This window comes from Bufo bufo, chromosome 6, assembly GCF_905171765.1.
Source record: "Bufo bufo chromosome 6, aBufBuf1.1, whole genome shotgun sequence".
Lineage (NCBI taxonomy): Eukaryota > Metazoa > Chordata > Amphibia > Anura > Bufonidae > Bufo > Bufo bufo.
In genome coordinates this window covers 439,195,522-439,223,446 of record NC_053394.1, presented here as the reverse complement: position 1 = coordinate 439,223,446, position 27,925 = coordinate 439,195,522, and the positions used below count along the sequence as shown (strand labels likewise).

General features: G+C 44.3%; 1 protein-coding gene across 3 annotated transcripts in view; it reads right to left on the bottom strand.

Moving 5' to 3' along the window:
• The window catches only part of WIPI1 (WD repeat domain, phosphoinositide interacting 1), a 68,810-nt gene that overhangs the window by 26,595 nt on the left and 14,290 nt on the right, over positions 1-27,925 (bottom strand). The gene's annotated exons all lie outside the window — the stretch shown is intronic.

The following is a 27,925-nucleotide window of genomic DNA, read 5'->3' as shown; positions in this document are numbered from 1 at the left end:
GTAAGGGTATTTTTAAGTACAAATTGGTTCTGTCCCCTTTAATTTTGTCCTCTCTTATGTTCTGTTTAATACTCTGTGTAATAGTTTACAAGTTTTACACATTCCTGAGTGATCAGAGACATGCAGGATGCACACTTGGAGGAGGGGATGATGGGAATAACTGTGGTCTGCACTAACCATTAATTGGGATTCCACCAGTAACTTCACCGTAGGTAGGATGTAAGTATTGATTTGCCCTATCTCTTGTACACCCTGGGGTGTTGGTCATGTGTTATAACTTGGTAGAAAGCCATGGCCGACCGGAGCTCTACCCCATATTTAGGCTAGTAATGTTTATTTACTTTTTATTATTCTGTATGTGATTTGATCATATATTTAATCGCACTTCGTAAATTTATTTATTCACTTATCCTACGTAAGTTTATTAATTCTCAATTTTTTTGAATTCACATTATATAGCCATTACAGATACATGAAATAAATGACACAAAAGGCGATATATTAATATATGAAATAAACAATAACATAACCGTAGTCAAAATATTCTCCGCAAACACCAATCGGAATAACTTCACCAAACGACTTAAAAAGAAGCGTAGGGTCCAATTCTTATTGAAGGTGATTTCAGTGATGTCCCTGACGTAGATACATTAATGCCTAATTATTAAGGAGGGATGCTTACACGTCAGGAGGTGCCATCATGGCACAGAAGACTACATTGTTTCTTCTTAGTAGAAGAGACCTATCCAAAATCAGAAATCCTACAACAGCCGTGGATCATCGGGTACTGGTCCGCGGAGTGGGCTGGTGTTAAAGAGGACCTTTCATGGGTCCAAACATAACAAACTAAGTAGCAGAACATGTAGGTGTTAATGCAGGGATGTCCTTGCACTTACTATTATTTCTGGGCGCCGCTGTGGTCCCATTACATTCTCCAGCGCTGTATGCGAAGTAATAGCATCGGAACACCAGGGAGGAGACATCAGCTTTTCTCCCTGGGCGTTCCTTTTCCCTGGCTGTGACGCTCTGCGCTGCAAATCCACAGAGAACTGCGGTCCTATTACTTAGCATACAGCGCGGGAGAATGTAACGGGGGCCACAGCGGGTGAACGGCGTGCCGGACAGAAATAATAGTAAGTGCAGGGACATCCCTGCATTAACCCGTACATGTGGTGAACCCTCTGGACTTGTTCTCATGAAGTCTTCTATAGACTTAGATACTGATCCACCTACTTTACTTGGGTGGATGTCGTGAAGGGTTAGAGTTATTCTTCACCATAGGAAGGATACTGCGATTGTCCACCACTGTTGTCCAGGTCTTTTTGCGTTCCCGAGCTCACCAGTGCGCTCTTTTTTTTTACCAGAATGTACCAAACGGTTGATTTGTGAATGCCCTCAAATTAAAGCTGACAGTTTGCACTTTAAGCCCATACTGATTATATAACTGGATCTTGAATATGTTTTGGTGAACGGCTAAAATGCCCAAACTGTCACTGTCCAAATATTTCTGGACCGAACTGTATTTCTCCTTTAATACAGCTCAAGAACTGAACCCCTCTTCTATATGGAGCACCCATAAAGCTGTAATGTGTGGAATCTCATCCAAACAGCAGCACAAATAAATGAAACCAAAAAAAAATAACAACAACGAAATGAACAAAACTAGAGGACGAAGATAAACATAAATCTAACATGTAGGTCAGCGGGCACACGTGTTTTGATCAAAATACACTGCTCAAAAAAATAAAGGGAGCACTTAAACAACACAATGTAACTCCAAGTCAATCACACTTCTGTGAAATCAAACTGTCCACTTAGGAAGCAACACTGAGTGACAATCAATTTCACATGCTGTTGTGCAAATGGGATAGACAACAGGTGGAAATTATAGGGAATTAGCAGGACACCCCCAATAAAGGAGTGGTTCTGCAGGTGGTGACCACAGACCATTTCTCAGTTCCTATGCTTCCTGGCTGATGTTTTGGTCACTTTTGAATGCTGGTGGTGCTTTCACTCTAGTGGTAGCATGAGACGGAGTCTACAACCCACACAAGTGGCTCAGGTAGTGCAGCTTATCCAGGATGGCACATCAATGCGAGCTGTGGCAAGAAGGTTTGCTGTGTCTGTCAGCGTAGTGTCCAGAGCATGGAGGCGCTACCAGGAGACAGGCCAGTACATCAGGAGACGTGGAGGAGGACGTAGGAGGGCAACAACCCAGCAGCAGGACCGCTACCTCCGCCTTTGTGCAAGGAGGAACAGGAGGAGCACTGCCAGAGCCCTGCAAAATGACCTCCAGCAGGCCACAAATGTGCATGTGTCTGCTCAAACGGTCAGAAACAGACTCCATGAGGGTGATATGAGGGCCCGACGTCCACAGGTGGGGGTTGTGCTTACAGCCCAACACCGTGCAGGACGTTTGGCATTTGCCAGAGAACACCAAGATTGGCAAATTCGCCACTGGCGCCCTGTGCTCTTCACAAATTAAAGCAGGTTCACACTGAGCACGTGACAGATGTGACAGAGTCTGGAGACGCCGTGGAGAACGTTCTGCTGCCTGCAACACCCTCCAGCATGACCGGTTTGGCATTGGGTCAGTAATGGTGTGGGGTGGCATTTCTTTGGAGGGCCACACAGCCCTCCATGTGCTCACCAGAGGTAGCCTGACTGCCATTAGGTACCGAGATGAGATCCTCCGACCCCTTGTGAGACCATATGCTGGTGCGGGTGGCCCTGGGTTCCTCCTAATGCAAGACAATGCTAGACCTCATGTGGCTGGAGTGTGTCAGCAGTTCCTGCAAGACGAAGGCATTGATGCTATGGACTGGCCCGCCCGTTCCCCAGACCTGAATCCAATTGAGCACATCTGGGACATCATGTCTCGCTCTATCCACCAACGTCACGTTGCACCACAGACTGTCCAGGAGTTGGCAGATGCTTTAGTCCAGGTCTGGGAGGAGATCCCTCAGGAGACCGTCCGCCACCTCATCAGGAGCATGCACAGTCGTTGTAGGGAGGTCATACAGGCACGTGGAGGCCACACACACTACTGAGCCTCATTTTTACTTGTTTTAAGGACATTACATCAAAGTTGGATCAGCCTGTAGTGTGTTTTTCCACTTTAATTTTGAGTGCGACTCCAAATCCAGACCTCCATGGGTTGGAAAATTTGATTTCCATTTTTTAATTTTTGTGTGATTTTGTTGTCAGCACATTCAACTATGTAACGAACAAAGTATTTCAGAAGAATATTTAAATAATTCAGATCTAGGATGTGTTATTTTTGTGTTCCCTTTATTTTTTTGAGCAGTGTATATTGGCTGAGCGTCTCGGATTTTATCAGATCAGAGTCAGGGCATAGTCCGTATATAATGTTTGCATCTATTGTGTTAGTGCATTATTTTCCGTGATTTTTCTTTATAAATGTTGCCATGTACATCCAGATATTCAGTTATCATATCGTTCAGGATGTTTTGTATCTTTTTCTATGATTTTTTATCAGTTTGTAGTATACTCTTGGAGGAGTGGCACCTTCAAGTGTGAATGTGCTCCTATTATCTGGGAAGCAGCATTTTTGTACACTTTTGCACCCGCCTACCCCACAGGCGACCTTGATTAGGTGGTACATATAGCTGTGCGGACCCCCATGATTAGGTGGTACATGTAGCTGTGCGGGCTCCAATGATTAGGTGGTACATATAGCTGTGCAGGCTCCAATGATTAGGTGGTACATATAGCTGTGTGGGCGCCCATGATTAGGTGGTACATATAGCTGTGCGGGAGCCCATGATTAGGTGGTACATATAGCTGTGTGTGCGCCCATGATTAGGTGGTACATATAGCTGTGTGGGCGCCCATGAGTAGGTGGTACATATAGCTGTGCGGGCTCCCATAAATTAGGTGGTACATGTAGCTGTGTGGGCGCCCATGATTAGGTGGTACATATAGCTGTGTGTGCGCCCATGATTAGGTGGTACATGTAGCTGTGTGGGCGCCCATGATTAGGTGGTACATGTAGCTGTGTGGGCGTCCATTATTAGGTGGTACATGTAGCTGTGTGGGCGCCCATGATTAGGTGGTACATATAGCTGTGGGTGCGCCCATGATTAGGTGGTACATGTAGCTGTGTGGGCGCCCATGATTAGGTGGTACATGTAGCTGTGTGGGCGCCCATGATTAGGTGGTACATGTAGCTGTGTGGGCACCCATGATGATCAGGTGGTACATATAGCTGTGTGGGCACCCATGATTAGGTGGTACATATAGCTGTGTGGGCGCCCATGATTAGGTGGTACATATAGCTGTGGGTGCGCCCATGATTAGGTGGTACATATAGCTGTGTGGGCACCCATGAGTAGGTGGTACATATAGGTGGGTGCAGGTAGGTGGGCACAGATGTGTTTTGATCAGAATATATTGGATAAGAGTTTCAGATTTATCAGATCAAAGTCAGGGCTTAGTCCCCGAGCTACTTGAGAAACCTTAATATGCAAAATAACTGTGGAGCCCCAGTTATGGGTCTTCAACACAGAGAGAGCCAGATATCCTTCAAAGGAAGAAAAACAGAGCAATGGAGTGTCTCCATTAGGCCTTATGCACACGACCATTGTTGTGTTCCGTTCCGCAAAATGGGGTTCCGTTGTTCCGTGATCCGTTTCCGTGTGTCTTCCTTTATTTTTGGAGGACCACCAGACAAAGGAATGTAAAAAAAAAAGTCTAAGACAGGTTTGCCATGCAAACAATAGGAAAAAAACGGATGTGGACGCGGATGACAATCTTGTGTGCCTCCACGTTTTTTAGCGGTCACATTGACTTGAATGGGTCCACGAACCATTTTCCGCGAAAATAATAGGACAGGTTATATTTTTTTGACAGACTGGAACCACGGATCACGGATGCGGATGGCAAACGGTGCATTAGCCGAGTTTTCAACGGACCCATTGAAAATCAATGGGTCCGCAAAAAAAAATAATCAAAAAACGGCGCAACGGACACGGACTAAAACAACGGTCGTGTGCATGAGGCCTTACAGAGATAACCAGATCCCGGGATCTTGATATAGGGGACACTTAATCTCTGTAATGGAGACACCCCTTTGCTCGGTTTTCCTTCCTTTGAAGGATATCTGTCTCTCTCTGTGTTGAAGACCCATAACTGGGGATCCACAGTTATTTTGCATATTACTGTTTCCCAGGGAGCCTTGCATTTTGGGGAGTCTGTGTTGAGACTGTTAAATGAGGCTCCACTGTGTTTTCTTTCGCTGGTCTCCTTAAGATCAGATATTGTTTTGTTTTACTTGAGAAACCTTGGCGCGGTGCTCGGGCTTAGACATGTCCTCCACAGTAGGATATGTTGGCTAATCTCTCAATTTTACATCAGTATGAGGGTTTAGTGAGACCGCAGAGTGCACCTGTCTTTGTAAAAGTTATTGTTATTTTGTTTGATTGTTTATCACATCCACACATCTGCTATCCTGTGTAGGATGTCTATTGTGGTACTTGTGGTCCGCTGCGGCATCCTCCATTGTATGCATTTTTGCTGGGAAATGCCATTAGGAGCAGACCACAAGTACAGGATCTGCCCCCCCGGTATAGATGCACCACTGCATATGGGGTTGAGCACTTCCTGCTTTTCATTACCACGCCAATTTCTAGTTTATATACAGAATTGTTTGGAGGTGTAAAAACTCCTAGTCTGAATGTGCCTTTATTTCCATCTACAGGCAACATTCAGGTGCACATGTGAGGCCCGGGCTATATCAGCCAGTCTTGAGTGGGGCTCAGAGCTCTCTCCCTCCTGCCATTGAAAGCATGGCTGCATGCTGGAGGTAACTGGGAGTTTGCTGTGAGTCGGACCTTACGCGCCTGTAATTTGCCCACCATACGGCATAGGTAGGTTTAGCGTTAGGTCCTGAGCTACTTGAGAAACCTTGGCACAGTGCTCGGGCTCAGACATGTCCTCCACAGTAGGATATGTTCGCTAATCTCTCAATTTTACATCAGTATGAGGGTTTAGTAAGACCGCAGAGTGCACCAAAATCCAAAAAATAAATAAAAATCAAGCCTCAAGAAGTAGTATCTAAATTTAAAGGGTTTTTGTCACTTCTGCAAGTGGCATTTATCATGAAGAGGAAATAATTACAAGGCCCTTCCTAATGTCTTGTAATTTTCCATATTGCACCCTTTGCTGGCTGGATTCATTTTTCCATCACATTATATACAGCTCGTTTCCATGGTTATGACCACCACACAATCCAGCAGTGGTGGTCGTGCTTGCACACTATGGGAAAAGGTGCCAGCCTCTCTGGTGGCCGGGACCGTGCAAGCTCACATAGGCTGATGCCGTTTCCTATATTGTGCAAGCACGACCACCACTGATGGATTGCAGGGTGGTCTGTAACCATGGAAACGAGCAGTGTATAATGTGATAGAAAAATGAACGAAGCCAGAAAAGGAGGCCATATGGAGAATCACAACCCGTTAGCAAGTGCCTTGTTTTAACTTTGTCTACATGATAAATGTCATTTGCTGAAGTGAGACAGCCCCTTTAAAGAATATTACTCATCTTTATACAATTTAAGACAATAGACATGAAATACAACCCTTGATCTCAAACATTTACACATTTCTAGAAACATTAAATCTAACAGAAGTATCATCAGACCAAAACAGAACTCTAAACTCTCCTTTCACCTAAACAAAAAAAAATATAGAAGAAATTAAAACCTTGAAATTAGGCAAATCACCGAGACCCGATGGCCTTACTAAGAATATTATAAACACAGCAAATTTAAAAAAGGACTTGTCACCAAAATAAAGCAATGCAATCTGAAAGCACCATACAATAGAGCAAAGGGGCTGTGTGGATGTACAGAGGAAGTGTTATCAGTGACTGACAGCTATCAGTACAGGAGATGTTATCAGTGACAGCTATCAGTACAGGAGGAGGTGTTATCAGTGACAGCTATCAGTACAGGAGGAGGTGTTATCAGTGACAGCTATCAGTACAGGAGGAGGAGTTATCAGTGACAGCTATCAGTACAGGAGGAGGAGTTATCAGTGACAGCTATCAGTACAGGAGGAGGAGTTATCAGTGACAGCTATCAGTACAGGAGGAGGAGTTATCAGTACAGGAGGAGGGGTTATCAGTGACTGACAGCTATCAGTACAGGAGGAGGAGTTATCAGTGACTGACAGCTATCAGTACAGGAGGAGGAGTTATCAGTGACAGCTATCAGTACAGGAGGAGGAGTTATCAGTGACAGCTATCAGTACAGGAGGAGGAGTTATCAGTGACAGCTATCAGTACAGGAGGATGAGTTATCAGTGACAGCTATCAGTACAGGAGGAGGAGTTATCAGTGACAGCTATCAGTACAGGAGGAGGAGTTATCAGTGACAGCTATCAGTACAGGAGGAGGAGTTATCAGTGACAGCTATCAGTACAGGAGGAGGAGTTATCAGTACAGGAGGAGGGGTTATCAGTGACTGACAGCTATCAGTACAGGAGGAGGAGTTATCAGTGACAGCTATCAGTACAGGAGGAGGTGTTATCAGTGACAGCTATCAGTACAGGAGGAGGTGTTATCAGTGACAGCTATCAGTACAGGAGGAGGAGTTATCAGTGACAGCTATCAGTACAGGAGAAGGTGATATCAGTGACAGCTATCAGTACAGGAGGAGGTGTTATCAGTGACAGCTATCAGTACAGGAGGAGGGGTTATCAGTGACAGCTATCAGTACAGGAGGAGGGGTTATCAGTGACAGCTATCAGTACAGGAGGAGGAGTTATCAGTGACAGCTATCAGTACAGGAGGAGGAGTTATCAGTGACAGCTATCAGTACAGGAGGAGGTGTTATCAGTGACAGCTATCAGTACAGGAGGAGGTGTTATCAGTGACAGCTATCAGTACAGGAGGAGGTGTTATCAGTGACAGCTATCAGTACAGGAGGAGGTGTTATCAGTGACAGCTATCAGTACAGGAGGAGGTGTTATCAGTGACAGCTATCAGTACAGGAGGAGGAGTTATCAGTGACAGCTATCAGTACAGGAGAAGGTGATATCAGTGACAGCTATCAGTACAGGAGGAGGTGTTATCAGTGACAGCTATCAGTACAGGAGGAGGTGTTATCAGTGACAGCTATCAGTACAGGAGGAGGTGTTATCAGTGACAGCTATCAGTACAGGAGGAGGAGTTATCAGTGACAGCTATCAGTACAGGAGGAGGTGTTATCAGTGACAGCTATCAGTACAGGAGGAGGTGTTATCAGTGACAGCTATCAGTACAGGAGGAGGTGGAGTTATCAGTGACAGTTATCAGTACAGGAGGAGGTGTGATCAGTGACAGCTATCAGTACAGGAGGAGGTGTTATCAGTGACTGACAGCTATCAGTACAGGAGGAGGTGTTATCAGTGACAGCTATCAGTACAGGAGGAGGAGTTATCAGTGACAGCTATCAGTACAGGAGGAGGAGTTATCAGTGACAGCTATCAGTACAGGAGGAGGGGTTATCAGTGACAGCTATCAGTACAGGAGGAGGTGTGATCAGTGACAGCTATCAGTACAGGAGGAGGTGTTATCAGTGACTGACAGCTATCAGTACAGGAGGAGGTGTTATCAGTGACAGCTATCAGTACAGGAGGAGGTGTTATCAGTGACAGCTATCAGTACAGGAGGAGGTGTTATCAGTGACAGCTATCAGTACAGGAGAAGGTGATATCAGTGACAGCTATCAGTACAGGAGGAGGTGTTATCAGTGACAGCTATCAGTACAGGAGGAGGTGTTATCAGTGACAGCTATCAGTACAGGAGGAGGTGTTATCAGTGACAGCTATCAGTACAGGAGGAGGTGTTATCAGTGATAGCTATCAGTACAGGAGGAGGAGTTATCAGTGACAGCTATCAGTACAGGAGGTGCAGTTATCAGTGACGGCTATCAGTACAGGAGGAGGAGTTATCAGTGACAGCTATCAGTACAGGAGGAGGTGTTATCAGTGACAGCTATCAGTACAGGAGGAGGTGTTATCAGTGACAGCTATCAGTACAGGAGGAGGTGTTATCAGTGATAGCTATCAGTACAGGAGGAGGAGTTATCAGTGACTGACAGTTATCAGTACAGGAGGAGGTGATATCAGTGACAGCTATCAGTACAGGAGGAGGTGTTATCAGTGACAGCTATCAGTACAGGAGGAGGTGTTATCAGTGACAGCTATCAGTACAGGAGGAGGTGTTATCAGTGACAGCTATCAGTACAGGAGGAGGTGTTATCAGTGACAGCTATCAGTACAGGAGGAGGTGTTATCAGTGACAGCTATCAGTACAGGAGGAGGTGTTATCAGTGACAGCTATCAGTACAGGAGGAGGTGTTATCAGTGACAGCTATCAGTACAGGAGGAGGGGTTATCAGTGACTGACAGCTATCAGTACAGGAGGAGGTGTTATCAGTGACAGCTATCAGTACAGGAGGAGGGGTTATCAGTGACTGACGGCCGTATCTTTAAGAACAGTTATACCCACAATGCTGTCAGTCACTGATAAACCCTCCCTCCTGTACAGATTCTGTTCACAGAAGGTAGAAAAAGCAGATATAAAAATGTATAAATGACAGGTTTTTCTGCATCTTTTGCTATATATTTATATATCTCTCATCTGCTACACCCTAACACGCTGCCTGCAGATTACATGGTGACAGGTTCTCTTTATATATAATCTGCTCAGCTCCTCCTGCTCTATAACACGCTGCCTGCAGATTACATGGTGACAGGTTCTCTTTATATATAATCTGCTCAGCTCCTCCTGCTCTATAACACGCTGCCTGCAGATTACATGGTGACAGGTTCTCTTTATATATAATCTGCTCAGCTCCTCCTGCTCTATAACACGCTGCCTGCAGATTACATGGTGACAGGTTCTCTTTATATATAATCTGCTCAGCTCCTCCTGCTCTATAAAATTCTGTATGCAGATTACACAGTGACAGGTTCTCTTTATATATAATCTGCTCAGCTCCTCCTGCTCTATAAAATTCTGTATGCAGATTACACAGTGACAGGTTCTCTTTATATATAATCTGCTCAGCTCCTCCTGCTCTATAACACGATGCCTGCAGATTACATGGTGACAGGTTCTCTTTATATATAATCTGCTCAGCTCCTCCTGCTTTATGACAGGCAGTATGCAGACTATAAAAAGAAGCTGTCACCATGTAATCTGCTCAGCTCTTCCTGGAGATTACACTGTGACCGGTCCAGCGCAGCACTAAACTGACCCTTGCAGATGCAGGTAAAGCACTGACAGTTCATCTGAATCTGTTTTACAAGAATTTGGTTTCTCAGGATTTTTTTAAGGGGTATTCCTATCCTGCCCCCAATGTCCGATAGGTGCGGGTCCCACCTCTGGAATAGAGCCAGAAAAACCCCAGGGGGTGCTCTGCACATAAGCGGACGCCCTCCATTCCTTTCTAGGGGACGGCTGAAAATAGCCGAGGAATGGGAAGCGCACCACCGCCACTGCTCCATTCACTTCTATGGGGCTTACGGAAGTAGCTGCACCAGACCTCGGCTATTTTTAGCAGTCCCATTGAAATGCCACTCATACTCCATTCTAAGTGTAAGTGTGGGACCCGCAGCTATCAGACATGGGGGGCATATCCTTGCAATATGCCCCCCAATGTCCAAGATGGGAATACCCCTTTAACTCTGTTCTAATCCCACAGATAGAATCTACTGGTCAACAGTACAAGAAAGGGACACCTACGACCTCCTACGACAACTCGCAGATCTGAAAAAAATTCACAAATCTCATCACTAAACCCTAAAAAAACTTTTTTTTTTTTTTTGAGACATTAGTCTTTATTGAAATACCATCAAGTATTCATAAGGCAGCATGTGATTTACAGGTATCATGGTATTCTTCTCAATTATACAGATTACATCAAAATGCTACGCAAATGAAAAGACATAGAAAACTGCCTAATAACCTGAGGGAATCGAGATGTCAATTCTTACATAAATTGTAGTCTTTGCTAACTAATAGCTAATATGGCATTCATCTGATTAAGAGATCGTGCAATCAATCAAAGGGGTTTATGAAAAGTAGAAGTGATCCAAACTTCCCGTCTAGACTGACATTGACGTGACGCGTAGAAAGCCGAGACGGACATCCTTTCGTACCAGCATTGTTCATTAATGGACTGTAGAATGTTTGAGAAATGTGTATGGGCGTTCTTGTTTTCCAATTGGCAGCAATTTTTTGTCGCATAGCGATGCATGCATGAGAAACTATAGTAGAATGTAAAAGGGAGAACTGTTCTTTACCAAGGGATAGAAGAACTAAAGCCAGGTCTGAGACAATTTGGAATTGGCATATATCGGATAATATAGAAAACAATAATTGCTCTTACCGGTAATTGTTTTTCTTGTAACCCATGACGGCACCCATGCGACTAGGATCTCTCATCCAGGACAGTAAACCTGAAGAGATAAAATGGTTCACACCCCCACCACACCTCAGTGATTATATAAAACCGACCTCCGGAGGCATGCCAACCACCAAGAAAGAAGAGTTGAAAAAAAGTGAAAACGCACATAATGGTAAAGAAAAGAACCTATCTGGTAACTCCTCTAATTTCCCATGGGAAAGAAGCTCTATCAACTATAATTCTAGTAAAATTAAATATAAATATATATATAAATTATATATATATATATATATATATATATATATATATATATATATATATATATATATAAATATATATATATATATATATATATATATATACATACACACACACACACACACACATACATATACACACACACAATGTATACAGTCGTGGCCAAAAGTTTTGAGAATTACATAAATATTGGAAAAGTTACTGCTTAAGTTTTTATAATAGCAATTTGCATCTACTCCAGAATGTTATGAAGAGTGATCAGATGAATTGCATAGTCCTTCTTTGCCATGAAAATTAACTTAATCCCAAAAAAAAACCTTTCCACTGCATTTCATTGCTGTCATTAAAGGACCTGCTGAGATCATTTCAGTAATCGTCTTGTTAACTCAGGTGAGAATGTTGACGAGCACAAGGCTGGAGATCATTATGTCAGGCTGATTGGGGTAAAATGGCAGACTTGACATGTTAAAATGAGGGTGATGCTTGAAATCATTGTTCTTCCATTGTTAACCATGGTGACCTGCAAAGAAACGCGTGCAGCCATCATTGCATTGCATAAAAATAGCTTCACAGGCAAGGATATTGTGGCTACTAAGATTGCACCTCAATCAACAATTTATAGGATCATCAAGAACTTCAAGGAAAGAGGTTCAATTCTTGTTAAGAAGGCTTCAGGGCGTCCAAGAAAGTCCAGCAAGCGGCAGGATCGTCTCCTAAAGAGGATTCAGCTGTGGGATCGGAGTGCCACCAGTGCAGAGCTTGCTCAGGAATGGCAGCAGGCAGGTGTGAGCGCATCTGCACGCACAGTGAGGTGAAGACTTTTGGAAGATGGCCTGGTGTCAAGAAGGGCAGCAAAGAAGCCACTTCTCTCCAAAAAAAACATCAGGGACAGATTGATCTTCTGCAAAAAGTATGGTGAATGGACTGCTGAGGACTGGGGCAAAGTCATATTCTCCGATGAAGCCTCTTTCTGATTGTTTGGGGCATCTGGAAAAAGGCTTGTCCGGAGAAGAAAAGGTGAGCGCTTTTCAAAACTTTTCAAAAATGAAATTAGTCATAAATGAGTCCTTATCAGACTGGAACGGATTACATGGAGTCCAGGAGAAATGGGACTACTTAAAAGGTGCATTATTGAAGGCAACAGAAAATTGCATTAGACTCGTCAGTAAAAGCAAAAAAAGGAGGAGACCAATGTGGTACTCAGCAGAAGTGGCCCAAATCATTAAAAATAAAAAGCTAGCATTTTGTAATTATAAAAAAACCCAGAGCAATGAAGATAAGGAAATCTACAAGATTAGGCAGAGAGAGGCCAAGCAAGTTATAAGAACTTCTAAAGCGCAGGCAGAAGAAAAACTAGCTCAGTCTATGAAAAAAGGGGATAAGACATTCTTCAGATATATAAATGAAAAAAGGAAATTAAAACAAGGAATAACTAAATTAAAAACAAAGGACGGAAGGTATGTAGAAGAGAATAAAGGGCTAGCCGACTGCCTTAATGAATAGTTCTGTTCAGTTTTTACAAAAGAAAAAGGAGAAGGACCTCCACTAGAAAGAATGACTATTAAATCGTTTGATGCATGTATCTTTACAGAGGAAGATGTTCTAAGTTTGCTGTCTAAGGTGAAGACAGATAAGTCACAGGGGCCTGATGAGATACACCCAAAATTATTAAAAGAGCTTAGTGGTGAGCTGGCAAAACAGTTAACAGATTTATTTAACCAATCATTATAGTAACAGGAGTCGTCCCGGAAGATTGGAAATTGGCAAATGTCGTGTCCATTCACAAGAAAGGTAGTAGGGAGGAATCGAGCAACTATAGACCAGTGAGTCTGACATCAATAGTAGGCAAATTAATGGAAACCCTATTAAAGGATAGGATTGTGGAACATCTAAAATCCCATGGATTGCAAGATGAAAAACAACATGGGTTTACTTCAGGGAGATCATGTCAAACAAATCTTATAGATTTTTTTGACTGGGTGAATAAAATAATAGACGGTGGAGGTGCAGTAGACATCGCATATCTAGATTTTAGTAAGGCTTTTGACACTGTCCCACATAGAAGACTTCTCAATAAACTGCAGTCATTGAGCATGGACTCCCATATTGTTGAGTGGATTAGGCAGTGGCTGAGTGACAGACAACAGAGGGTTGTAGTCAATGGAGAACATTCAAAACAAGGTAATGTTACCAGTGGGGTTCCACAGGGATCTGTACTGGGACCGATTTTGTTTAATATCTTCATAAGTGATATTGCAAAAGGCCTCGCTGGTAAGGTTTGTCTTTTTGCTGATGACACAAAGATATGTAATAGGGTTGATGTTCCTGGAGGGAAACGCCAAATGGAAAAGGATTTAGGAAAACTAGAAAAATGGTCAGAACTCTGGAAACTGAAATTTAATGTGGATAAGTGCAAGATAATGCACCTGGGGCGTAAAAACCCAAGGGCAGAATATAGAATATTTGACACAGTCCTGACCTCAGTATCTGAGGAAAGGGATTTAGGAGTAATTATTTCAGAAGACTTAAAAGGTGGGAAGACAATGTAATAGAGCAGCACGAAATGCCAGCAGAATGCTTGGATGTATAGGGAGAGGTATAAGCAGTAGAAAGAGTGAAGTGCTTATGCCGCTGTACAGAACACTGGTGAGACCTCACTTGGAGTATTGTGCGCAGTACTGGAGGCCATATCTCCAGAAGGATATAGATACTCTAGAGAGAGTTCAGAGAAGAGCTACTAAACTAGTACATGGATTGCAGGATAAAACTTACCAGGAAAGGTTAAAGGACCTTAATATGTATAGCTTGGAAGAAAGCAGAGACAGAGGGGATATGATAGAAACTTTTAAATACATAAAGGGAATCAACTCGGTAAAGGAAGAGAGCATATTTAAAAGAAGAAAAACTACCACAAGAGGACACAGTTTTAAATTAGAGGGGCAAAGGTTTAAAAGTAATATAAGGAAGTATTACTTTACTGAGAGAGTAGTGGATGCATGGAATAGCCTTCCTGCAGAAGTGGTAGCTGCAAATACAGTGAAGGGGTTTAAGCATGCATGGGATAGGCATAAGGCCATCCTTCATATAAGATAAGGGCCGGGGGCTATCCATAGTATTCAGTATATTGGGCAGACTAGATGGGCCAAATGGTTCTTATCTGCCGACACATTCTATGTTTCTATCATAGAAACATAGAATGTGTCGGCAGATAAGAACCATTTGGCCCATCTAGTCTGCCCAATATACTGAATACTATGGATAGCCCCCGGCCCTTATCTTATATGAAGGATGGCCTTATGCCTATCCCATGCATGCTTAAACCCCTTCACTGTATTTGCAGCTACCACTTCTGCAGGAAGGCTATTCCATGCATCCACTACTCTCTCAGTAAAGTAATACTTCCTTATATTACTTTTAAACCTTTGCCCCTCTAATTTAAAACTGTGTCCTCTTGTGGTAGTTTTTCTTCTTTTAAATATGCTCTCCTCCTTTACCGAGTTGATTCCCTTTATGTTTTTAAAAGTTTCTATCATATCCCCTCTGTCTCTTCTTTCTTCCAAGCTATACATGTTAAGGTCCTTTAACCTTTCCTGGTAAGTTTTATCCTGCAATTCATGTACTAGTTTAGTAGCTCTTCTCTGAACTCTCTCTAGAGTATCTATATCCTTCTGGAGATATGGCCTCCAGTACTGCGCACAATACTCCAAGTGAGGTCACACCAGTGTTCTGTACAGCGGCATAAGCACTTCACTCTTTCTACTGCTTATACCTCTCCCTATACATCCAAGCATTCTGCTGGCATTTCGTGCTGCTCTATTACATTGTCTTCCCACCTTTAAGTCTTCTGAAATAATTACTCCTAAATCCCTTTCCTCAGATACTGAGGTCAGGACTGTGTCAAATATTCTACATTCTGCCCTTGGGTTTTTACGCCCCAGGTGCATTATCTTGCACTTATCCACATTAAATTTCAGTTTCCAGAGTTCTGACCATTCTTCTAGTTTTCCTAAATCCTTTTCCATTTGGCGTTTCCCTCCAGGAACATCAGTCCTGTGTCATGCCAACAGTAAAGCATCCTGAGACCATTCATGTGTGGGGTTGCTTCTCATCCAAGGGAATGGGCTCACTCACAATTTTGCCCAAAAACACAGCCATGAATAAAGAATGGCACCAAAACACTCTCCAACAGCAACTTCTTCCAACAATCCAACAACAGTTTGGTGAAGAACAATGCATTTTCCAGCACGATGGAGCACCGTGTAATAAGGCAAAAGTGATAACTAAATGGCTCGGGGACCAAAACGTTGACATTTTGGGTCCATGGCCTGGAAACTCCCCAGATCTTAATCCCATTGAGAACTTGTGGTCAATCCTCAAGAGGCGGGTGGGCAAACAAAAGCCCACTAATTCTGAAACTCCAAGAAGTGATTATGAAAGAATGGGTTGTATCAGTCAGTAATTGGCCCAGAAGTTGATTGAGAGCATGCCCAGTCAAATTGCAGAGGTCCTGAAAAAGAAGGGCCAACACTGCAAATGCTGACTCTTTGCATAAATGTCATGTAATTGTCGATAAAAGCCTTTGAAACGTATGAAGTGCGTGTAATTATATTTCACTACATCACAGAAACAACTGAAACAAAGATCTAAAAGCAGTTTAGCAGCAAACTTTGTGAAAACTAATATTTGTGTCATTCTCAAAACTTTTGGCCACGACTGTACACACATATATACATACACACACACACTTTTTTTTCTAAATATATTAGGGAGGGAATTTTTGGGGTGCGGTCATGGGTTTCAAGAAAAACAATTACCAGTAAAAGCAATAATTGTTTTCCCCTCACCCATACGAGACTAAACTATAAGATAAGAAAAATTAGGGAGGGGACTACAGCTTGTAGCACTTTCCTCCCAAAGGCCGCATCTGAATCAAGATGCAGTAGTCTGTAATGTCTAAAAAAAAAAAGTATGGGGAGAGCTCCAAGTAGCGGCTCTACAAATCTGGGCCAAAGAAGCATCTGCCCTTTCTGCCCAAGAGGTCGCAATGGCCCTGGTAGAATGAGCCCCGAACCCCGAAGGAGGAGGCAGGCTAATGGAAGAATAGGCAAGAGAAATAGTATTCTTTACCCATCTAGCAATAACACTAGTGGAAACTTTGCGGACCCTACACTTTCCCTGAAACTGAATAAGAAGATTTTCATCTACCCTCCAAGGTGACGTGGAATCTGGGTAAAACACTAGACACCTCCCTCCTGACATCTAGGCAATGATATTTTCTTCTAACGTATTGACTGGATATGGGCAAAAAGAGGGTAGGATCACATCTTGACTTCTGTGAAAATCTGAGACCACCTTGGGCTGGAAAGATGGAATTAATCTAATGATCACTTTATCCTCCAAAATCGTGGTATAGGGAGGGAAGGCAGAAAAAGCTTGAATCTCAGATACCCATCTAGCCGAGGTTATTGCTAGAAAGAAGGCCATTTTAAAAGAAAGCCTATTGATAGAAGCTGTTTGAACCATTAAGCAAAATCTCTGAGATAGGGCCGAAAGAACAGTATTCAAATCCCAGGAAGGAGACAATGGTCTTAATGAAGGATGTAACCTGGAGGCTGCTGACCAGAATCTTTTAATCCATGGATGATCAGATAACCTGTAATCAAAGAAATAACTCAGAGCAGCTACCTGAATCTTTAGTGAGGAAGCCTTAAGATTCCCATCTAGCCGTGCTTGTAAAAAATCTAGTATCCTTGGTATTTCTGGGGATTTAAAGGGATCTGGGTTCTGACCTAGGAAGGTAGAAAAAAAATATTCAAAATGTTATTATATTTTTTAGAGGTAACCACCTTCCTACTTTTTAGCGAGGTGGAAACCACATTGTCCGACAATACCCTTCCCGACCAGACTTCCCTTTCAAAATCCATGCTAAAAGATGAAGGACTTCTGGGCTGGGATGAACTAGCGGACCCTGGTAAAGAAGATCCTCTCTCAATGGTAGGGACCATGGAGGCTGTACTGCCTACCTCAGAAGATTCGAATACCAGGACCTCTTGGGCCACTTAGGAGCTATCAGAATAACCAAGGCTTCCTCGCTCTCTATTTTCTTCAATACTTGTGGGATAAGGCAAAATTGGAGGGAAGGCATACCCTAATTCTTGGCTCCAGTCCTGTGCTAACCCGTCCACTGCTGATAGGCTGTCCAAATGACTGAGGGAGAAAAAAAATTCTACCTTCCTGTTGGCTCTTGAGGCGAAAAAGTCCACTGTCAGAAGACCGTACTTCTGGACTATCTGCAAAAATATTTCTTTGTTCAGACACCATTCTCCCTGTTTTATGGAAACTCGACTGAGGAAGTCCACTATAACAGTCTCCTTCCCTTTCAGATGTACCGCTGAAAGGAAAAGCATTCTTCTTTCTGCTATGCAAAAGATCTTCTGGCATAGATGTAGGAGGAAAGAGACTCTCATTCCGCCTTGACGGTTTATGTAGGCCACCACTGTTGAATTGTCAGAATAAAACACAATCTTCCTGTTTTTTATTTCCGGAAGAGCCACAGTCAGTGCCATCTCTACTGCTTTTAACTCCTTGAAATTGGAGGATGCTTTTCTCTTAATCAGATCCCACCTCCCTTGCCAGTATCTGTTCTGGGAGTGGGCTCCCCAACCCCAAGGGCTGGCGTCTGTGGTTATTATGGTCTGGTCTGGAAATGTCCATGGAACTCCTGCTGATAGATGTTTTGGTACCATCCACCACAACAGGGAGCATCCTGCCTTTGAGGAAAGGTGGAATTTTTGATCCAAGGAATAAGGGGAGCCGTCCCACAATTTTAGGATGTCTGCATGAAGATCTCTGCAGTGGATCTGTGCATAAGGTACTGCTGGGATTGCTGATGTAATCTGCCTTTTATTACCGCCATTGCTTCCCTGAAAGTACACTGGTAGGACAGGAAGACTGACCATATTTGTTCTATAATCGACTCTCTCCTTTGAGGTGGAAGAAAACTTTTTTGTAAACAGGAGTCCAACTGAATCCCCCAAAAAAAACACAAACTTGAGAAGGAATCAGATTTGATTTTTTCCCCAATTGATTATCCATCCTAGATTTTCTAAAGTGGAGCAGAGGAATTTCAAATCTTTTTCTAGCCCTTCTTTTGACTGAGAGACTATCAAAAAATCATCCAGATAGGGCACCAGAATAATTCCTGACTGTCCTGAAAAAGCCGCTAACTCCGCTACCACTTTGGTGAAGACTCTTGGAGCTTGCGCTACACCGAAGGGAAGCACTCTGTATTGGAAATGCAGCAACTTCCCCTGAACCCAGACTGCTGTTCTTAAAAACTTTTGGGAGGAGGAGTGGTTTGGAACATGGTAATACGCATCCACCAGATCCAGGCTTGCCATCCAGCAATCCTGGACCAGGGACCTGTTCAGTTTCTTCAGACTTAAAATAACCCTAAATGTTCCATTTGGTTTCTTCACCAAAAATAAAAGGGGAATAGAACCCTTTGCCCCTCTTTGTCTTGGGGACTGGACAAACTACTCCCTTGTCTAAGAGATAAAAAAAATCTCCAATTCTAAAGCTTTCCTTTTTTCCAGATTTTTGGGACGAACTGTCTGAGTGAAAAAATTTGGGGACGAGAAATGAACTCCAGCCGGAATCCATTTTCTTTTACACTTAGGATCCACTTGTTCTGAGAAATGGACCTCCAGGCTGGGAAGAACTGAGACAGTCTTCCTCGCACCTGACTTCTGGCATCATTGCTATTTGTCTTTTAATCTGTTTAACTGGGTTTTAAACAAAAAAATAAAATAAAATCTGATCTTTTAGGAAATTTTTGTCTTTCACTTCTATTACTTTGCCTATCCCATTGTCTTTTAAAACTGGCCTGGGGTTTACGAAAAAAAAGAACACGTTTTCTGGGGAACCGGAAATATGTCATCAAGAGAGGAACCAAACGATCTAGAACCTTCACATGGGAGAGAGCAAAGTCTAGACTTGGACCCTTGACCCCCTTTCTATGATTTAAGCCAAATAGCACGTCTTGTTGCATTTGACATGGCAGCTGCTCTGGCAGAAAAACGGACCACTTCAGTAGAAGCGTCCGCAAGGAAATCTGCTGCCTTGAGGAAGGTTGGGAAGGAGGATAGCAAGTCCTCTCTAGGAGTTTTGTCTCTAATATGAGATTCTAGTTGACCTAACCATAGCCTTAATGACCTGGAGACCCAAGAGGCAGCAATGGCCGGCCTGAGACTTGTAGAGGCACATTCCCAAGTACGTTTAAGATAAACATCTGCTTTTTTTTTCTAAAGGATCTCCTAAACAGCCTAAATCCTCAAACAGAAGAGCCGATTTTTTTGCTATTTTAGCTACAGGGGCATCTACAGAAGGAGCACTGTCCCATACGCCTGCCACTGACTCTTCAAATGGATATTTTCTCTTAACAGAATACGGAATAAAAAAAAATTCTGTCAGGGTTTTTTCATTCTTTCTTAATCAGTGCTTCTATGTTCTTATGAACGGAGAAAACTCTATGGCGTTTAGGGCCAAGGCCCTCAAGAATCCTCCACATTCTTTATGTTTAGTTTTGCCGGAAGATTTTGTAGGTGTTTTTGCTACTTACAAAAAAGCAAACAACACCTATCTTTATTAGTAGAGGATCAATCTCACCAATTCGTAGAGTCAAGCTTCCCCACTCCTCAGGTCCAATACCGAGCTTGTGGGCCTCGAGGGTTCCAAGGAATCGGAGCATCAGTCACCTGGTTCAGACATGTTTCATGGAGGCTCCAGATCCTGCACAGCACTGTGTGCGCACCAAGGCTGGCTGTCCTCTCCTGCTGCCGACTTATTACGTGCCTCAGCTCCTTTTAACACCAGGCCCAAAAAACACCTAATCCATAGGCAGGTAAGCCCTCCCCCTTCCGGTCAGTGCTGCCGGAAACCAGCCTCAATGTGCCGGAAGAAGTCGCCCTGGCGCGCATGCGCGAAGCGCATTGGGATCAGGCACCGCCATTTTGGAAGTGGGACACCGGCCACCGCACTACTATGGACCGGGAGCCGCCAGAACACGGCCACAGCGACTCCTCAATGAGGCTTGGGTGGAGGCAGGAAGCAGGACAGACTTAGGCGACGGCTCCCCCAGAAGACGTACGCAGCCGGGAATAGGCCCCGTTACGGTGTTGTAGACCCGGACCTTCCCCAGCCTAAAAAATTTAATAAAATAAAATATTATAAATATAATTTAAAAAAAATACAAAAAAAGAGGGAACTCCTCAGGTACCTCTTATCCAGAGGACAGGAAACCTGAACTGAGGTGTCGTGGGGGTGTGAACCATTTTATCTCTTCAGGTTTCCTGACCTGGATGGGAGATCCTAGTCGCATGGGTGCCGTCATGGGTGAGGGAAATAAATCTGGTGCCAAACTTTCATTGTTAATCCACATTCCCACCACACATGCATATATAAACCAATTCCACTGTTACATCGCCATTACACTTCTGATGTGTCGGGGAAAATACGTGACAGGCGGCACGGTGTGAGGTGCCATCTATAGAATACTTTTCAATGAGTTTCAAAGTGGGATATACACTTAGAAAATCTGTGAACAGTGGTAAGAGCAGATCATCAGTAAAGCTTTGATTTAAATCATGGTGCCAGTGGCCTTTAATTTTCCCCAATTTGTCCCCTTCCTCCATTAGCAGATTTCTGTAGCAGAAGAATATGCTGTGGGAATTGGAGTTAGGATTGGAGATCCATAGCCTTAATAAAAGGAAAATTCGAGGATTGAGCAATGGGAATCAATCCAGAGCTAAGCGTATGTCTAAGCTGCATGTACTGGAAGTACTCTGAGGATGGCAGATCTTTCAAGAAGTGGAGGCATTTTTCAATTGGGTTGCGAAGGTAATTTTGTTTGTCTCGCTCTACTTGTCTAATCTGGCCTATGAGTAGTTCGATCTTTTGATTTCTCTCTTTTCCAAAGCAGAGTATTTTGGAAAGATACCCCTCGTGACTGCTTTGTGAGCGCACCACATCGTGGACAAGGAGACATCAGATGAGTTATTAAGAGTAAAATATTCCTGCAGAGCGGTGCGGAATAGTGGTAAGTATTCAGAGTTATTCAAAATGGAATTATTCAATCTCCATGGGGCTCGCGAGGGAGAGTATTGTAGGTTAATAAGTATAGAGGTAGGGGCATGGTCGGACCGAAATCTGATAAAATTATATTTTGTAGTAGTCTTTTATCCACTAATACCATATCTATGCGGGAGTATGAGTTATGTGGACTTGAGAAAAAAGTAAAATCTTTTTCAGATGCATGGAATATGCGCCATGGGTCAAAAATCTCCTCTTTGTGCAATAACTCTTAGTGAGAAGTCTCTGTCCTTACTGTCCACTGGTGTCTTGTCAATCGTAGGGTCAATAACTTTATTATAGTCGCCGCAGAGAATTAAAAACCCCTGTCTTATGGTGTCAGTTTGTTGAAGAAGCGGTGAAGGAAGTGAAGCTGTGATTTATTAGGTGCATATATGGATGCTATAATGTAAAGCTGACTATTGATTAGACAATGAGAATGCCTTGGCTATCTGTAGTAGTAGATAGAAGTTTAAAAGAGACCATATCTTTAAAGGCTAGAATCACCCCTGCTTGTTTCTTTTCAGTGTGGGAGTGAAAAATATGAGGAAAGCGCCTATTTTGAATCCTGAAACTATCTTTAGGCAATAAAGGAGTTTCCTGGGCACCTAGAATGTCACAATGCAAGTCAGATACTTCTTTCTAGGCTGTTCAACCCTTTGACATTTCGGGATGAGATCTTTAATGCCATATCAGGTACCTAAGAAGGCGCCCATAAACCCCTGTAATGCCATATAAAATGTACAATGCTACATAGAAGAATAGAGTGCAAAGATGCGTCAGTAAATCAGAAGCGGGTAATGACATGTCACCCTCAAAACAAACAGAATAAACAACAAGGAAAGTAAAACTTTTAAGAAACCGTACAGTCTCTAGTAGATCGCCAAACTCAAACCCAGTCACAATTGCCATGTGTAGGGTTGGAGAGAGAGGGGGAGATCCAGTTCGCTATGTAAAAACAACTACATCAGCTGAGAAAAAGAAGAACAAAAATAGCAAAAACGAAAAAATAAAAAATAAAATAAACAACATGTGGTGAAAAATCTGAATTTTATCTAACAGTAGACATCCAACAGCCACCGCCAAGACATAACTACTGGATGTCCCAACAGCTCGTATATGGGGGAGTCTCCGAAGTAGATGAGAAAGTCAAGGACTATAACATTTGTGTGTTTCGAGATATATAGATCGGTCAAGAGTGAAGGAAAGCAGACCCAATGTGGAATGGTGTAGGCAGTAGGGTTGGACGATATCAAAAATATTCAGACGATAACGATATAAAAAAAATTATCGCGATAACGATATATATCGCGATAAATACCTGTTTTAAAGAAAAAAACACAAGGAGACGTTATACTGTATGGGGGCAGCCACAAGGAGACGTTATACTGTATGGGGGCAGCCACAAGGAGACGTTACACTGTATGGGGGGCCACAAGGAGACATTATACTGTATGGGGGCAGCCTCAAGGAGACATTATACTGTATGGGGCAGCCACAAGGAGACGTTATACTGTATGGGGGCAGCCACAAGGAGACGTTATACTGTATGGGGGCAGCCACAAGGAGACGTTACATACAGTATGGGGGCAGCTGCGCCTGCAGCAGCCACAAAAGGAGACATTACTTAGTTAGAGTATGGGGCTGGGGGGCAGCTGCCCCCCCATGTCTTATGGCCACTTGTGTGACTGACTTGTCACCTGCCTGCCAGGCTGCCACCACCATAATTCTTTCTTGTTGGTCATGCTCATCATGTCATGGGGGAGCCGGGAGGTACTGGAGGGAGTCGAGGGACTGATGATGGCTCACTGCGGAGCACGCAGGACTGAGTGGGCTGTGGGCCAAGACATATAACTGGGGTAATAGGCAGAGTGGACTGGAGTGACATTACAAACCTTTTACCACTCGCTGCTGTAGTCTGTATGTACTGCTCTAGTCTCAGCCTGGGGGGGGCGGCACCTGATTCCGACGTCGGTCGGTCGGTGGGCGGAGACAGTCACAGCACATTCAGAGCAAGCAGGAGGAGCTGCTGGTAGATATAGATAATGATGGGGGAGGGCAGCGGCGCCGCGGACTCAGTTTTTAAAGCTGTGACGTCACGAAATACACCGCGGTATTAGGAAACGGCGATATCGCCGTTTTTTTTATATCGCAGTATATCAAAAAACCGGTATATCGCCCAACCCTAGTAGGCAGGTGAGGTACCTTACATGGTTGCACCTATGGAGGTCATCACTTGGTGGATTTCACCACAGTCCATTTTTGGGTCAGCGTGGGTGGCTTCCGTTTCCCTGGAGATCTGGCTCCCTCTTGTGGCTGGAGTAAGGACGACCTCTCCAGGGAGGTTTGCAGATTGAGATGGAGAAAGTAAAATAAAGTTAGTGCCATTTCTACTGACAATAAGTTTCACTCCATGCTCTCTCAGGATTGTGGTATATTTAGCAAACTCCCTCCTCCTGGCTCGAGTTGCTGGAGAGATCAGCATAGAAAGAAACTGGTTTAAAAGCTCAGGAACATCTTTTTTTCTTCCTGCTTCCCTCAGAAGCTTGTTTTTAAAATAAAAGAAGTACATCCCTCGGCGTGCTGGCCGGCATAGGTTTGGGTTTAGGGACTCTGTGCACCCTATCTATAAGTAAATCCCTCTCTGGGGTGTCCGGCAGGATTGATGGAAAGAGATCTATCAGATAATCCTGGAGAGTCCTCTAATGTCTTCAGGGATTATTCCTTCTAGACCTATCCTCAAGGTCTGCTAATTTCAGTTTCATGGCAGCAAACTCATCCTGCGTCTCATTATAGAAATCCACCAGGGAGTTGTGTGCTTCCTTAAATTCCTCCATCTTTTCCTCAAGGTGCGCAGTGCGATCCCCAATGGCCGCGATGTCTGCCCTTAGTGTTTAAGGCTGACTGAATATCTGCCATTAAATCTTGCACAGCAGACAGGGTGACCCTATCATGTTCAGAGCTTGTATTAGGGCTGTGCCCCTGCTGGAGAGCTTTGGGCAGACCCCCCACTCACATATCCTACCAGCTCCTCCTGGTGCGCTCGTTACTGGAGTTCATTGGTGTCTGTGCTGTCTCCTGAATGTGTCAGGGGCCATCTTGGATTGGTGCTGCTGTAAAGAAAGAGGCGAGTTTTGTGGGGGAACCAGGATTTTTCTTTGTCCTCGTCATCTCCAGTGTCTTCCTGGGGGTGAGTGGGTGGAAAGGGGTCTTCTCCAGCGTGGTTTGGGTGCCTCTGGGGCGCTTTATAATGCTGTACTCTGCTGTGGCTGCTGGAGCTCAGCTTCTCAGCTCTGCATCCAGCTTCTCAGCTCCCCCCCACAACCCTTAGGCTCCATTCACACGTCCGTGGTGTGTTGCGGATCCGCAACACACCCGCCCGGCACCCCTATAGAAATGCCTATTCTTGTCCGCAAGCTGCGGACAAGAATAGGACATGTTCTATCTTTTGCGGAGCTGCGGACCTGAAGATCGGGGCCGCGCTCCGCAAATGCGGATGCTGATAGCACACTGTGTGCTGTCCGCATCCGTTCCGTCCCCATAGAAAATGAATGGGTCCGCACCCGTTCCGCAAAATTGCGGAACGGATGCGGACCCATTTGCGGACGTGTGAATGGAGCCTTAATCGCCTATCACAAAATAAACACCCACAGGTCTAATTCACTTCATAAAAGGTTTCTCATTAAAAACCCAACAAATACATTTCCAGAGTTTTCCGCGCAGGTGCAATGTGTGACGTGAACGCATAGCACCCGCACTGAATCCTGACCCATTCATTTCGATAGGTCTGTGTACATGAGCGTTTTTTTTTTGCACGCATCAGTTGTGCGTTGCGTGAAAAACGCAGCAAGTTCTATATTCTGCGTTTTTCACGCAGCCCTGGCCCCATAGAAGTGAATGGGGCTTCAGTGAAAAACGCATTGCATCCGGAATAAAGTACGGGTGCGATGCATTTTTCACTAATGGTTGCTAAGAGATGTTATTTGTAAACCTTCCGTTTTTTTTATCATGCGCGTGAAAAACAAATCATTGCACTGCACGCATTGTACCCTTGCGGAAAAAAAAAAAATGAACAACTGAACGCAATCGCAGACAAAACTGAACTTGCTTTCAAAATGGTGCGAGTGTCACTGAATGCACCCTGAACAAATCCGGACCTAATCCGTCACGCTCGTGTGAAAGAGGCCTAAAGCAACTGTCTTATGGAAAAATTCCTTAAAGGGCTTCTGTCACCCCCCATTGTGCAATTTTCATTAGCCGACATTAGCTATTTGCTAATGTCAGCTGAGTGCAATCATACATGTCCTACCTTTGTCTGTGGCTTAGCATACTTTTATCATATGCAAATTTCTTCACTACCAGCAAGTTGGGCGTGTACTTGCTGGTAGCCGCCGCATCTGCCGCTTCTAGACACGCATCCGTGACGGTCAGCAGAAGGGTCCGTCCCCTGGGACTGCTGGCGTTACAGTTCAGTGAGACGGTGGAGAAGAAGGGTCCGTCCCCTGGGACTGCTGGCGTTACAGTTCAGTGTAGAAGAAGGGTCCGTCCCCTGGGACTGCCGGCGTTACAGTTCAGTGTAGAAGAAGGGTCCGTCCCCTGGGACTGCTGGCGTTACAGTTCAGTGTAGAAGAAGGGTCCGTCCCCTGGGACTGCAGGCGTTACAGTTCAGTGTAGAAGAAGGGTCCGTCCCCTGGGACTGCTGGCGTTACAGTTCAGTGTAGAAGAAGGGTCCATCCCCTGGGACTGCCGGCGTTACAGTTCAGTGTAGAAGAAGGGTCCGTCCCCTGGGACTGCCGGCTTTACAGTTCAGTGTAGAAGAAGGGTCCGTCCCCTGGGACTGCCGGCGTTACAGTTCAGTGTAGAAGAAGGGTCCGTCCCCTGGGACTGCAGGCGTTACAGTTCAGTGGAGAAGAAGGGTCCGTCCCCTGGGACTGCAGGCGTTACAGTTCAGTGGAGAAGAAGGGTCCGTCCCCTGGGACTGCAGGCGTTACAGTTCAGTGGAGAAGAAGGGTCCGTCCCCTGGGACTGCCGGCGTTACAGTTCAGTGTAGAAGAAGGGTCCGTCCCCTGGGACTGCCGGCGTTACAGTTCAGTGTAGAAGAAGGGTCCGTCCCCTGGGACTGCCGGCGTTACAGTTCAGTGTAGAAGAAGGGTCCGTCCCCTGGGACTGCCAGCGTTACAGTTCAGTGTAGAAGAAGGGTCTGTCCCCTGGGACTGCTGGCGTTACAGTTCAGTGTAGAAGAAGGGTCCGTCCCCTGGGACTGCCGGCGTTACTGTGCAGTGAGACGTGGCGATATCGTGCATCATCCTGAAAACGCTTCTGTACGTATAAAGACCGAGATCAGTAAAAAAAAAATAATCCCCGGGCTTCCTCAAGTGGACACTGCTGGCTCTGAAGAAGTTAATAGGAAGCTGTGAAACTCCCATGAGTCAAGGTTCTGGAATCAAATCCAGCTAATAATATAATTATTTTTATTTATTTATTATCAGTACATTTTTATTGTTTTTTGTTTTAAAACTCTTTTTATTGTTTTATCAGCCAATAAAACAAACATATTGACTGTTTGATACAATAGATACATATATATCCGTTCAGATCAAATAAGATACAAATACAAGATGCAATACATTTCATATGTTTAACCACCTCACGTCCGCCCGTTGACTATAAACATCCGGGAGGTGGTTCTCTATCTCTGAATGGACGTTTCTGAACGTCCATTCAGAGATTTCAGCTGTCAGTGACAGCCGGGCAACCCTTAGAGAAGGCAGGGACAGTGCCCAGGTGTCCCTGCCTTCTAGATCGCTGTATATGCTATGTGCTTCCTGTTCCGGCCCGGCGGTCATGACCCCCAGGGCCAGAGAGTGCAGGAGATGTCGGGTCTTCTACAGACCTCGATGAGCCCTGCACTGAGGCTGTACAGCACAGTATACTGCTGTACAGCCTCTCTGGCGGGTGTATTTCCCCTGTAACTGGGGCTACTATGTCAGCCCCAGTTACAGGAGAAATCAATAGTGAAGGGGGGGGGGGGAGTTACATGTCCCCCAGAGGTCTTGTATGACCTTTTGAGGGACGCAAAGTGTAAAATAAAAAAATAAAAAAATGTTTAAAAAAAAGAGAACA